Below are 12,505 nucleotides of genomic sequence, written 5' to 3' on the forward strand. Positions count from 1 at the left end.
ATAGTCGCATCATATAAATCAAAATAATGTCCACTGAAAACATTGCACTGATTAATTCTTTCATACTAGAACTGTTTTTGTAATGCAGTGTTATGTGCTGTGTAGTGCTTCAGATTTGAAGATGAACGTGGACTTCAGAGTGTGCAGAAATCTGACTCCAGCTTATTAAAACAGCTGCATCTTTCCCTGAAGATTCTCAGACATCCAGGTCATAGTTGTTCCAAAGCTGCTTTTTCAAAAGGCAACAGAGCTTTCTTTGTTCCTGAAGATGTTTCACTTCTCATCCACTTCTCCAGAACCGAAGCTTCTTGGAGGAGAAGTGAAACATCTTCAAGGAAAAACAAAGGAACTCCAGTTGCCTCTTGCAAAAGCACCTTTGGGACAGCTGTATCTTTCCTTGGAATGAAGTTGTCCATCTAATGCAATCTCAGGAAAAGGCAGGATTGATTTAAGAAGTTCAAGGTAGTTTTCCATAGGGAAACTTTGATAAAATGATTAGACGTTGGTTGCTATTCAAAGTCTGAGATTTACAAATTTGCATCACCCAAATATGATAGGCAAACTTTTCATGTCAACTTTGTGTGTCATTAGATTGATATCCTTCTCACTGTGTTAAGAAAAAAAATTGACTACTTTATTTCAACAGTTTCTTCTCTTGAAATGCTCTAATAGCACATTGTAATAATTTCACATAATATCTTTGCTTGGTCAAAGAGAAGATAATTACTCACTTGGCTAATGCAAAATAAAAGAGAAGCAGCATTGAGCACACCATGACTGATAGCATAGTGAGAGCAATTCCACTGCTGTCCTTAATTTACATCTCCTCTACAGAATTCTAATATTCGTTTTAGATTCAAGGGGATATTCACATTTCATTCCCATAGCAATGTGAATAAACTGATCTTCATGCAGACATGACCTGATGCCCCAAGGGACATTTTATTTATTTTTATTTAATTTGAATCCTGCCTCATCACTGATGTGGTGTGTCTAGGCGGAGGAAGACAATGTCACGTTGACAAAAGCTGTGGAGATTCTCAATTATCCAGGTCATAGTTGTCTCAAATGTGGTTTTTCAAGAGGCATCTGGATTGTTTTTTTTTTTCCTATGGAAGAAGAACAAGACAAGACATCGGAACTGATGAAGCTTCTTGGATGAGAAGCGAAACTTTGAGTCAATGAGTCATGAGGACAAATTAGCGTCTTGTAGAAAGGGTGCAACTAAGGTTGATAATTTTCTCTATCTTGGGGGGAAAATATGATAGAAAAATTTCAATTGACCAAAGTGGCCATAGGCAGCAGAAAATAATATTTAGGATCCACTTGGTAATCACCATAACATAGGGAAGATTGTGATTTGGAGTATGAGAGACATAGTAAATTGTAAAGAGCATGAATAAACCAATGAAATATGTATGCTCTGCCTCGAGCGTTATAGGCTTGCTCGGGGCATGCAGTTAACTCCATGCTTAGGAATCTTATTCAGATCAAGTTTATTATTAGGCATTCTTAATAGCAAAACTTACAGTTCAGTGTTAAGATACTTCTGACTTTCCATAGTCTGTCCCACCACATGGTATAAAAAGATGATGATTTCACTCCCATGCTGAGCAGAGATAAAAACACTACTATTCCGGTTCACAAAGGCGTTTAAACTGACTGGCTATAAACTTTGCATGCAGGCAAAATGCCCCAGTAGCCAATCAGAAACACAGATGTGATCACATTGTCATGGAACTACATTTCCCATAAGGCAGTCTCTGCCTACATTTCCCATAAAGTAGTTTCTTAAAGGAGATGGTTCTTAATTCCTATACTAGCTATATACTGCTGGCTATATACTGCTGGAGCAGCACAGTATGTATGTGATATTAAGAGAAAAGAAAATAATGTAATAGATATCAACGAGTGTTGATCTTGTTGATGGATGCAAGAAATAAATATCGATTTAATTTTGAATGAAAAGGCTAAAATGCGTATGGGAGAGTAGAAGATCATGAGTATGCTCTAGTGCCGTGATGATGAGAGTTGTGTTGGAGAACACACAAACCAGCATACAGAAACACTGCAGTTTAAATAGGCTTTTACTTTCATGGAAATAGAGGTATCACAGTCCATCAAACAGTCCAAGTCATACACGGATAAGACAGTCAGTCATCGATGGCATTCAGTTAAGGGATAATCCAAATAACATAGTCCATAATCATACAAACAGTCCGGTACACAAAGTTTGCTAGCAGTTGCAAAACTTACAATAGCTCACACTGATCACTTTACGGCACTTTTAACAGCCAGCTTCCAAACACTCAGTTCAGATCAGCATCTAACAGTCGTTCTGGCCCCCTCTTATGGCCGATTTGAGGAAAACAGTAACCAATCACATTTTACAGTATGATTTAAAGACACAGTTACAGCATTGCTACATGATTTATATATTGCCAACCCAATCGTTAGAATTATATTCCTAACAGCACATGTGCCAGAGTTGGCACGCAGAGACCTGTCTGTGGGCACGTACACCATTGCCAGCTGCTCTTCTGGTTTTCGGCATGGACACGCAGGCTGATCAGCTGATCTTCGCATGTGCCAGAGCCCTAGGAACCCAAAGACCAGCTGGCTAGAGTGCATGTGCACCAGCCAGCTGGTCTTCAGGTTTCTGGGGCTCCAGCGCACATTCCAGTCTGGGCACTTGGTGCTGAAAAGGTTCACCATCCCTGCTGTAGTGAATGGTGATACCCAAAGAACCAAAGATGAGAAAAAGACTATGCAATGTTCTGAATGAATTTGACCCAAGATCAGTGAGAAAATGATTCTGCTAGGTGACATGAATGGGAATGATATGCGAGAATAAGAAAAAAAAAGTGATTGGCCATTTGAGAATTAAAAAAAGGAGTGAGAACAACTGTTGCAGAGGGCTTTGGATAGAAATAAAAATAGGTGAAGAGGATTAAATAAAGAGCCTTCAAAAGTGTGAATGGATTTTTTTTTAAAAAAGTGATGAAATTATTTTAAGAAGCAAGGGAATGTTCAAGGAAGAAATGATAATGAAGGGTGGAACTGAAACGAATGCTAAATATTAGTGTCAAAAGAAAAAGGAAACAAGAACGTTGAAAAAATGGTAGAACTGGTGGTATAGATTGGCTAACTGAAGAAATTTTAGAAATATTAGTGTTCTGACCGAGGCTTCCCAAGAGCATAAAACAAACTCCTTGTTCTGGCAAAAAAAAAAACCTTTTTATTAATTTGCAGTGAATTCTGCTCATTCACAGCTGGCAAAGTCTTTCAAAGCAGGATTTACGATCACAGACCTTATCTGGCTTGGAAAGCTGACAGGCTGATTTCTTCAAAATGTGGCAAGGAGTCTCCGAGAGTCACTAACCAATTAGCGAACTAATTGTCTCCTGCAAACTCCACTCTCCTTTCACCCCTCTTTTATTTCCTCTGGGAGGGGCCATTCATCATCTGGCCTTACACCCAAGTTGACCCCTGTTCTTTAGCTGTTCCCTTCATCTGGCAACTGCACATGCGCACACTGGGAAGAGGCTCCAGCTGTTCATCTGCCTCCCTGATGTCTGACTGTGAAGGCAGCTGATAGTTGGCATACGGTTCTGGCCCCCTCTCTGCCTCTGACACCGAGCCCTCATCAGAGCCTTCCCCAGAATCCAGGACTGGCCCATGTGCCTTCCCAATCTCCTCACTGTCCAAATCTGCTGCCAGCTCTGCTGGCCGCTGACGGGCCATAACAATAAGTATGGTTTGCTTATGAAATGTTTGCATGACTTCTATAATTAGTCTGTGAAGATGGCATCTATACTTGACATGGGAAAAATGCCATTGTTCTCCTACAGAAAGGGAAAGCAGGAATGAGCTAAAAATAAATGAAAGGTGACAATGAGGAAAATGTGAAAAGTGTAGTGTGGCTTCATGCTAGATCAAGTGTATACGGCAGATGCACATTCTTTAGTTAGTTGGTGAGAAATACAAAGTGTGTGATCAAATGAATAGGCTTGAATTATGGAATTTTTGGCATGAATAAAAAAAACGTAAGGTTGGTTGCTGAATGTAATAGGAGCAATGCATTGTAGAAGTAAACACATGTGAAAATACTTTCATGTTGTTTTCTTTCTCTTACATTGTTGAATGCTTCTTAGATCTTGCATATTGTAGCAAACTACAACATTGTAAAATAAATAATAGACAAACAGCTCAACAAAAGGTTTAACACATAACATGGAGTAAAACAGAAATATGTGAAGTTTCTTTTTAAATTTATTTACACATATAGTAAATGCATACAGATGTTTTTTTTTTCATGTTTCAGAAGCACCGAGGCACTTCTGGATTGAAAGGATTAGCCAGTGACATCACCATTGCTCAGGGGATGCCCGATTGGTAAGAATGCAATCTTCAGGGGGATACTTTCATGTCCCTGATTTTTCCACCAAGGCGGTACCTATTTACTTATATACACCAAAGGCAAATTTCTTGTGTGTCCTATTACAGATGGCCAATAAAAAACTCCTATTCTATTCTATTCTATTCTATTCTATTCTATTCTATTCTATTCTATTCTATTCTATTCTATTCTATTCTATTCTACTCTACTCTACTCTACTCTACTCTATTCACTTGTATTTTCATGCTTTAGAATTGAGAGGTGGGCAGAATCTGGGACAATTAATGGGAACTCTCTCCGACATTTGGCTCACGCTCTCGGGAATAGCTGAGCTGTTGACCTTGATGGTTATGGATGTTGACCTTGATGGTTATGTTATGGATGTCTTTATTGGGAACATGGATGTCCATGCACTTTTACACATAGAAAATATTGTGTTATTGGGTCAATGCAAGAGAAGCCAGATTATTTACAGTGAATGTAAGATGCAACAAGGAGGGTCAATTTGAAAATTAATATAACAAAGACCAAGAGAGTTGCATCTGGTTGAGAAGATAGAGCAAACTTAAAAAAATTTGGGCAAATAGGTGCCTTTGGGTACATTAGCTGAAAATTCAGGAACTATGGTAAAATGACCTACAGACAAATGGTGGATAATATGTAGTCTGTTGCAGAGAATGAATGTTATTGAAAATCACTCTACATAGGAGTCCAGTTCTCCCTACTTTATTATAGGGATGTGAGACTTGTCCAGCTCTCCATCCAGTATCTATAGCAAGTTATCCCCAGCAAGGCCTGGGGAATGCAGAGCAGGATGGAGACTATTAAATGCCACATATGATGTGTTTTTGCTGGGGCGGGAGAGCAGGGAGTTATTTTATTATATAAAGAAGAAGGAGTCAAGCTATTCTCCAAAACACCTGAGGGCAGGGCAAGAAGCAATGGTTGGAAACAAATCAAAGAGAGAAGCAACTTAGAACTAAGGAGAAATTTCCTGACAGTTAGAACAATTAATCAGTGGAACAACTTGCTTCCAGAAGTTTTGCATGCTCCAACACTGGAAGTTTTTAAGAAGAAGTTGGATAACTATTTATCTGAAGTGGTGTAGGGTTTCCTGCCTAAGCAGGAGGGTGGACTAGAAGACTGCCAAGGTCCCTTCCAACCCTGTTATATTCTATATTATCTCTTTTATTGGTTTTATTGGTTTTATATGATGTTTATTATATTCTTGTAAACCGCCTTGAGTTGCCATATGCAAATAGGCAGGAATATAAATTTCCTAAAATAAAAATGTTCTCCAGGAAATGTTATCCACAATATAAACTCTGCCCTTTTGTACTTAGCAATAGCAATAGCAGTTAGACTTGTATACCGCTTCATAGGGCTTTCAGCCCCAGTGGAGTCAGCATATTGCCTCCAACAACAATCCGGGTTCTCTTCACCATGTCTCACTCGCAAAATTCATATTCTGATTTGTCACTTATCCCATCTTCTGTCTGATGGATTCCTATCCCTACTATTCTCTCTCAGCGCCTCTACTATACCTATGTGCTTAAGTACACAGTGCTAAGTAGGCAGCCCCTAATCCATGACAATCAGATCAAAGAACTTCTAAGCCTTGTGTGAAATCAACAGCATAGCCTAAGTGCAATAGCATTCTTCAGTCTTTCTTCCATAGCAACTGATATTATAGCAACTGATATAATTCACAAGGAGGCATCCAAGCTATTCAGAATTGCATTCTGCAGGATCTGCACTCAGAATTATGTTTCCTAGCTACTGGTATTCAGATGTATTCTTGTCGTTAGGAGCAAATTCCTTTCGGAATTCCTACTGCTTGAAAAGTGACCTTGTTTGCAACAGCAGAATTCATATCATTCCCCTTCTTGAAATCGGATTTATTTTCTTTTACTGAGGAAAGAATGAAAGTTGCCGGTGCGTATTGTTGTGCAGTGATCTTCATTGTATAAATTTGTCTTGCATTTGTCAGAGAGGACACGCATACAGCAGTCCTGTCTGTATTTGTACAGAAATCAATACAGTTTACTATCAAGCAAAAAGTGGAAGAAGCTGTTCAATGCGACTCCGGTCTCAGGTAGAGTTACCGTAGCCTTCAATTCAACATGAGCCAAAGAGGCATGCTAAAAAATACAGTCATACAGTTTTGAATTACAGGGTTGTCCTCAACTTACAACAACAATTTTTGTCTTGGCTAAGCAAGACAGTTGTTAAACGAGCTTTGCCTCATGTTAAGACCTTTCTTGCCACAATGGTTAAGTGAATCTCTGCAATTGTTAAGTTAGCAACATGGTTGTTCAGTGAATCTGGCTCCCGCCTTGTGAGAAGATGGCAAAAGGTGTGACCCTGGGATACTACAACCGTCATAAGTACATGCCAGTTGCCAAGCGTCCACATTTTAATCACATGACCATGTGGATGCTGGAGTGGCCGTATGAAAAATGGTCATAAGTCATTATATTCAGTGCTGTTGCGTCTTTGCGTGACCCGTCAAAACCGCGGACGACAAAATCACGCTCGACGAAAGCGCGCATTTGACGTCATCACAGCACGACGAAAAAAAATAAAAATTGAAATAAAAATAAAATTAAAGCAGTTAGGTTAAGGGTTAGGGTTAGGGTTAGGGTTAGGGTTAGGGTTAGGTTTGGGGGGGTTAGGGTAAGGTTTTCGCTTTAGTTTTACATTTATCGATCACAGCGCGATGTTTTCGTCGCACTGTGATTACGTCAAATGCGCGCTTTCGTCGAGCGCGATTTTGTCATCTGCGGTTTTGTGGTGGAACCGCGTCTTTGAATGGTCAATGTATGCTTTTGAGTCAAGGACTATCTGTATGGTATAAATCTCCCCACTTGAGTTGCATTTAGATCTCAATGGCCAATAAAAGGTTGATGAACCTTCACCAGGAACACAAGCCTTTTTAGAAATAGTCACATTTGACACACTATATATATTTCTGTCTCTCTCTCTCTCTCTCTCTGTCCCTCTGTGCCTCTCTCTCTCTCTCTCTTTCTCTCTCTCTTCTCTCATTTTGTCTGCTTCATTGCTTAAACTATACCACTGGCAAGAATAATCAAGGACTAGATAACCCCTTTTAATTAATGTAATTAACTGGAATCTCTGCAATGCTTATTTGTCTTATAATATCCAAGCAATTTCAAAATCACTCCTCTTCTAGATAGAAGTTATAATTGCCTTCCTGGTTTCTTTTTTTTTTTAAATAAAGCAAAATAGAGCCCAATCTCCAGATAGCAAAAAAAGCCAAGTCAACTCATTACAACACACAGGCAGCTGAATAAATCAACCCCCATTGGCATCACTTTCATGTACAGGTAATCTTCGACTTACAACCATTGGTTTGGTGACTGTTTGAAGTTACAAGTTCTACCTGGACTTCAGTGGTGGGTTCCAGATTCCGTCCCAACCATACCGGTTGGAACGGTCCTGGCGTCACCCACATGCACGCGTGCCGCGTGCGCACAAATGTGCATGGTGCGTGCATGCCTCATACTTGCCTGTGATGCTTCTGCAAGCCTCCGTGACGCTCCAGCTGCTTGGCGGAGCATTGTGCAGGTGCTGTACATGCCGTGTGGGTGCGCGGAAGCACCAAAAGCTTAAAACACAGGTAAGGAGAGAGGGTGGGTAGGTGGGCCCTCCAGAGCACTGTATTGGAATAGTATCCAATGCTCCTGGTTGGCTCCGGTACGCCAGTACTGGGGCGTACCACCTGCAACCTGTGACCCGACAATTGTGCGATAGACATATGCGTGCCGACAAAATAGCGCCGATTAAAACGCGATGTCAAAATTGTGATGACAAATGCGCAACGACAAAATCACGACGACAAAAGCGTGATGACAAGCACAATAAAATTGAAAAAATTACTGTTAGGGTTAGGGTTAGGGTTAGGGTTATAGTTTGTCTATAGTATGTTGATGACGTGGTTTTGTCGGCGCGCATTTGTTGGCACGCTAGTGTCAAAAATCAATTAGCGATTTTGATGGCGCGCATTTGTCCATCGCAGTTTTGTCAGCGCGCATATGTCTATTGCACATTTGTCAGTGAACCCTGCAACCTACTGCAGTACTTGAAATCCAAGGGTTTGATTCCCAGTGATTTTTAATCTAGGACAGGCATGTCAAACTGGTGTCCCATGGGCCAGATACAGCCCACGCAGCGCATGCCCACTCCAGCTCCACAAAAGCAAAAAACATCCCTGTTGTGACCTGTCAGCTGCTGACCCCTCCGGCAGCCGAATCAGATGAGGCGGTGGCATAGCAATCAGGCCCAGCATCAAGGCAAATTGAGAGCTCTGAGGGGGAAGAGAGAATGATGCTGTCAGAAATAGAGACAAAGGTGGAACCTGGGCTGTCCACAGGGGTGGGTTCTGGCTGCCATTACTACTGGTTTAGCGGCCAAAAAATTTTATGTGCAAAAATCAGCTGGCCAGAGGGTGGCATGAGGTGCTGGCGCAAGCACATTGGAACTGAGCTGAGAGGGCTGTGCATGCCATAGAGTTGCCATTCTGGGAATAGGTCAAGATATCTAAGTTTACATATTATGTGAAGCCCAATCTGAACATTATATCTGATGTGATATAATGTGTATCCTTCTCATGAATTTGCAAAATCTGAAGAGCCTGCGTTATTCCAGTTCTGAAATGTGTACTTGTGTGCTTTTCATTCCTTTTCACTGACTACCACTTATATTCTGGCAAGATTGAATTGAGTCAATTGGGCTTTAATTTAATTAGTGAAAAATGCAGTAGGATTTTTTCCCCCCTTGTATATTCCTTGAGAGGTAAATTGAGAGCCGGCAGGTTTCAGGGCAGAGATGCCAGTCCTGTCAACAAGCAGCATCTGTTTTGTCTCCGGAGTCTTTAAGTGCAGGGCGAAAAAACTCAATTGAAATATAAGATAGAAGAAGCAATCAGTATAACCTGTCATGGATGTATGGGGGAAACTGCACTTTCAGGCTGACAGAGGACATTCAGCCATTCAGTGTGGCATCATAAGGATCCTATCCAGCTGCATCATGTCATTTCAGAGACATTGTACCAAGTCTACATCTAGAACAGGGGTGTCAAACTCGATTTCATTGAGGGATGCATCAGGGTTGTGTTTGACTTTGGGGGGCTAGGGTGGGCATGGCCAGGGTGGGTGTGGTCAGCTCAATATCACTCATGTCGGGGGCACCTATGGTGGCCCAAGTGCTCTGCCAGTGAAAACAGGCTCTCAAGCTCTGTTTTAGGCTGTGATGGCTTCCTGCAACTCTCTGGCAGTGAAAATGAACCTCAGGAGGACCGCACGCAGCCCTCCTGAGCTCAGTTTTCACTGGCACCTCAAGCTGATCCAGGGTGGCCCTGTGGGCCGGATCTAAGCACCCCATGGGCCAATCTGGCCCTTGGGCCTTGAATTTGACACCTCTGATCTAAAAGCTCAATAGTCAATAAAGAGGGGACGAGATTTACCATCTCAATAAAGGATAATATTTGTAGCTCAGGGTTGAAATGAGGGGTCCTTGGTGTTTTCTGAGCTTGGTTGTTTCCTTATAGATATTTCATTACCCAAACTAGGTAACATCATCAGCTCGAGAACAAATGCACTGGAATGAAAATTAGCATAGAATTAATAACGATGATGGAAGATGATTGATGATGGTGATATCCATTCAGTTGTGTCCAACTTTTGGTAATTCAATAGGCCAGGTCTTTCCACCTCTTTCAATCTTGTGCTACTTCTTTGAGTTGTTCTATGCTCTGGCTGGTGTCAGCTTTGTTGGAGAGTTCATAATTAAAAGGCGCCAACATTTTCAGAAATTTAAAATACAATTTATTGATAAGCAGTTTGTTAGAATAATACATTTTTTTTTCAGCATATAAATCAACACAGCATACATTATACTGAAATCATCATGTCAGTTTATTTTCTTGGAGGAGGAAAAATATAATTCAGGACAGAACTATTCATTACAATCAAAATTGCTGTCATTTCATTTTGTAACATTCCAGTTCTTAATATTTGTGTGTGGGTGTGTGATAAGTGTCATTGAAATATAAAATAGAAGATAAAGACTTGTTAATCAAAATATTGAATGTATAAACTATTTCAATAGATCCGTGCTATATTGTGTTTTATAAAAATACAGAAATACTTTACCAAAAAAGTATTTTTTTTTAATTCTGATCTCCAGATTCTAAAAAGACACTTTAAGTAGTTATAAAAACCAGACTTCCATTGCACATTGCAAAATATCTTAGTTCATTAGATTCACTGCATTGAGTCTACAATTTCTATAACAAAACCACATTTTAAACGTTAAAATGGCTTGTTTATTCACTTGAGAGAACAGTACAAGAATAAGACATGCCAGCATTTTATTGTAATAATTCTCCAAAGAAATGTATATAATGCGAATGAATCATAAGCTGTTATTACTACTCCACTTCTTTGTGCAGATTTCCATATCACGTGAATGATTTATAGTCATGTTATTCAACCCAGCATCTAGCATCTGATTGCAGGTAAAATGTAAGTGGTTCTCATTTACAGTAACAACCCCTTGTTCTGTGATTTTCTAAAACGTGCAACAGTGGTGGTTTTGACCAGTACTTGGAGTTCCAGCTGTCACTGCATCCCTGTAGTCATGCAATTACAATGTTGCAGCAAACCATAGTTATGTAATTGCGATTTCCAACATTTCTCATTGGTTTCCCACCAGCAAAGTCAATGGGGAAGCCAGCAGGAAATCCTGTTGAAATGAGGTCCACACCTAATGACTGCAGCCGAGACTGTTGGAACTGCCATCACAAAGTGGCATAGACATGTGACACTGCACTTTACAATCACATTGTTCAACAATAGCAATTCCAGTCCTATTTGCCATTGTATTAAGATCTTCATATATTGACATCAGTATATTTACATGGGATAAAATATTGTGTACAAACTTAGGAGCACATTTCAAATATATCAGGCAAAGGGAGAAAAGCTGTGTTAGCATATGGAGTGAAATTCAAATACTTCCTGTAGAGCTCAAATGAATTTTGTTTGTTGTCTCTAATATCTCATTCTCACATATACCAACAGTGAACCCAGATATTGATCTGTGGTGGCTAGAAACGTCTCTAAAAATACCTTAAAGAGGCAAGATGTTGACATTAGGTTATTTGCGTGGACAAAGTTTAGAAGAAGTTGGAAAAAGGAGAGAATTTTTCTCCAAAAGGGAAAAACAAACTGCGCTATGTGGCCTTAGGATGTTGGCAAGGGAATTGTGTTTGTGGATGTGTGCCTCTCTGTTTGTGCATGCATGCAGAAAGAATGGAATCTTATGAAAAATGCACAGTTGACAGAAACATGTAAAAGATGCATGATCCCTAATTGTCATAAGTGGCCTTCCATCTCAATTCTATACAATATTCTGTTGCATTTAGTGCAGCCCAGATTGAAGCTTTGCACATAATGTGATGCCAGTGTAAGAGCCGAGGTGGCACAGTGGTTAAATACAGCACTGCAGGCTACTTCAGCTGACTGCAGTTCTGCAGTTCGGCTGTTCAAATCTCACCGGCTCAGGGTTGACTCAGCCTTCCATCCTTCCGAGGTGGGTAAAATGAGGACCCGGATTGTTGTTGGGGGCAATATGCTGACTCTGTAAACCGCTTAGAGAGGGCTGAAAGCCCTATGAAGCGATATATAAGTCTAACTGCTATTGCTATTGCTATTGGGAAGTTGAATCAATTGTCATGGCCCTGAGACAGTTGTCATATCCAAGTGGGGAAAAGTAGGCATTTGGGGGGAAGGGGAGTGGAAAAGCATCTTGTTTTTGTGGAATTTCTGTGCTGTTAAACCCTTTGTAGAAATTACATTATGATGGTTAAAGGATATACTGTATGAGAATGCACCAAAGTCCATTAAGTAGCTTTCTTTTGCCACTGGGTATATAAATAGACAAACTAGGAAAAGAATGATAAGGAGCTGAAGTGGCGCAGTGGTTAGAGTGCAGTACTGCAGGCTACTTCAGCTGACTGCTAGCCACAGTTTGTCAGTTCAAATCTCACCAGCTCAAGGTTGACCCATCCTTCCATCCTTCCAA

The sequence above is a fragment of the Thamnophis sirtalis genome, unplaced genomic scaffold, assembly GCF_051295495.1.
Source record: "Thamnophis sirtalis isolate CommonGarterSnake01/CBP01778 unplaced genomic scaffold, rThaSir2_p1.2 scaffold_11, whole genome shotgun sequence".
Classification (NCBI taxonomy): Eukaryota; Metazoa; Chordata; class Lepidosauria; order Squamata; family Natricidae; genus Thamnophis; species Thamnophis sirtalis.